This window comes from Eschrichtius robustus, chromosome 7 (genome assembly GCF_028021215.1).
Source record: "Eschrichtius robustus isolate mEscRob2 chromosome 7, mEscRob2.pri, whole genome shotgun sequence".
Lineage (NCBI taxonomy): Eukaryota > Metazoa > Chordata > Mammalia > Artiodactyla > Eschrichtiidae > Eschrichtius > Eschrichtius robustus.
The window spans coordinates 71,525,556-71,527,938 of record NC_090830.1 but is presented as its reverse complement, the minus strand read 5'-3'; the positions used below and the strand labels follow the sequence as shown (position 1 = coordinate 71,527,938).

At 41.0% G+C, this 2,383-nt stretch overlaps 1 pseudogene; it reads left to right on the top strand.

Annotated features, from left to right (window-relative positions):
* The first annotated feature begins 744 nt into the window (after positions 1-744).
* LOC137767149 (E3 ubiquitin-protein ligase RNF13-like) lies at positions 745-1,684 on the top strand (annotated as a pseudogene).
* The last annotated feature ends 699 nt before the right edge of the window (positions 1,685-2,383 follow it).

Below are 2,383 nucleotides of genomic sequence, written 5' to 3'. Positions count from 1 at the left end.
GCTGCTTTCCCCTCACCAGATTTGGTGCACAACGTTACACTGCAATTTTCTGAAGCAAGTTGCAGTCAAGGACTGTTTTCCCCCACCCCACTCATCAGCATCCTCATAGGCATATGGGCATTCCTAGCCCTGACCACCTATTTTGAGGCCTCCTTCTCAGTGCCCGTGGCTGAGGCACTCTACTTCAACTCAGTACCTTCCAACTCCTACCCCTTCCTTCTTTCCTCGCCTTCAGCCCATGGTCCATGAAGAGACAAGAGCCTTTTGTTAAGTCTCTCCTCAGAGACAGCTACCCCTTTCTGTGCTGCATCCATCTGACCCTCTCCTGCCATTCTATGAAGAAAAACAAAATAGCAGGGAGCCAGAGCTTCCATTAACCTCTTGCATTATTCACTGTCCTAGTAAGTGAATAAAGGCTTGATTAGTACTTTCAGTCTTTCTGTCCAATTGACCACCTCAATACCTATTTTGTTGATAATTGTTGCAGAAAAAAGCACTTGAAAAATTCAGCATTCATGCATGATAAAAACACTCAGCAAACTTGGATCAAAAAGGACTTTTTTTTTTCCCACTCTGATAATAGATATCAATAAAAATACTACAGCTAGGGTGGGGTTCGGTGCGGAGATTCAGCCATGATGTCGGGATAGGGACTTCTCCCGCAGCGACGTGCTGGCGAGCCTATCTGTGTTGTGGCGTCAGGCTCCCAGGTGACTTTATGGCCAGCTGCTGCTCTCCATCGGGATGCTCATGCTGTCGGCCACGCAAGTCTATACCATCCTGACTGTGCAGCTCTCTGCATTCCTAAACCTACCGCCTGTAGAAGCGGACATTTTAGCATATAATTTTGAAAACGCGTCTCAGACATTGATGACCTTCCAGCAAGATTTGGTTATAGACTTCCAGCTGAAGGTTTAAAGGGTTTTTTGATTAACTCAAAACCAGAGAGTGCCTGTGAACCCATAGTGCCTCCACCACTAAGAGACAATTCATCTGGCGCTTTCATTGTGTTAATTAGAAGACTTGATTGTAATTTTGATGAAAAGGTTTTAAATGCACAGAGAGCAGGATACAAAGCAGCCATAGTTCACAATGGTGATTCTGATGACCTCATTAGCATGGGATCCAATGACAGTAAGTACAGATCATAAAATTTGTCCAGGATAGACATAGAGCTGGAAGAAACTGACTTCGTAAAGATCAACTTAAGAAACTCCCTATACATAAATTCAAAAAAGGAGATGAGTATGATGTATGTGCCATTTGTTTGGATGAATATGAAGATGGAGAAAAGCTCAGAATCCTTCCATGTTCCCATGCTTATCATTGCAAGTGTGTAGATCCTTGGCTAACTAAAACCAAAAAAACCTGTCCAGTCTGCAAGCAAAAAGTTGTTCCTTCTCAAGGTGATTCAGAACCTGACACAGATAGTAGTCAAGAAGAAAATGAAGTGTCAGAACATACCCCTTTACTCAGACCTTTGGCTTCTGTCAGCACCCAGTCATTTGGGGCTTTGTCGGAATCCCGCTCACATCAGAACATGACAGAATCTTCAGACTATGAGGAAGATGACAATGAAGATACTGACAGCAGTGATGCAGAAAACGAAATTAATGAACATAGTGTTGTGGTCCAACCGCAGCCTAATGGTGAACAGGATTACAACATAGCAAACATTGTTTGACCTTCAGAGGGTATTGGGTTATTTCCCTTTAAAATGTTTATTTAGGCATATAGCTTTTTTGCTCCCTTCAGAGATTTCTGTAGAAATAACTTATTTTTTAGTATTCTACAGGTTAATCAGATTACTGAAACAGGTTTTTTTGATCTGGTGTTTATCTGCAGGAGTGTACTTCGTTTCACTAATAGCTAATACAGACTGGTGCTGTAACTCAAGCATCAAATCAGCTCTTCTTTTGGAATGAAATACAGCCAAAACATTAAAAAAAAAAATTCCTCAGTATAGCTTACAATTAAGACCTAGATCACAGTATGCAAATGTTTCATGTTTTTACATACAAGGTCAGTTCTGTGGCCACCTAGCATGAGCTAAGCCAACTGCCATCTCCATAAAGTTACCTAGAGTTGCTGAGCTGGAATATGCTTGTTCTGGTATTTCTGCCATCATTAGTGAGAGGTGACAAGGTAAGTTAGCATTTTTCTTCCTATCAGCACCACAGAGACTCAAAGCTGTCTTTTTCCCTTCTATTGCCAAGTAGTCTTATTCTGATAGGAACAGTGTGTACTAGGGCAGATTGCAAAAGGTTTTTTTTTGTTTTTTTTTTTTTTAAGGTTTTTAATACTATAGTGTTATTCATGAACTTGACCTATTGGCTAATGTCTCTGGACTTTAGTTACTGAATTTCAGTATCCTTAAGGATTT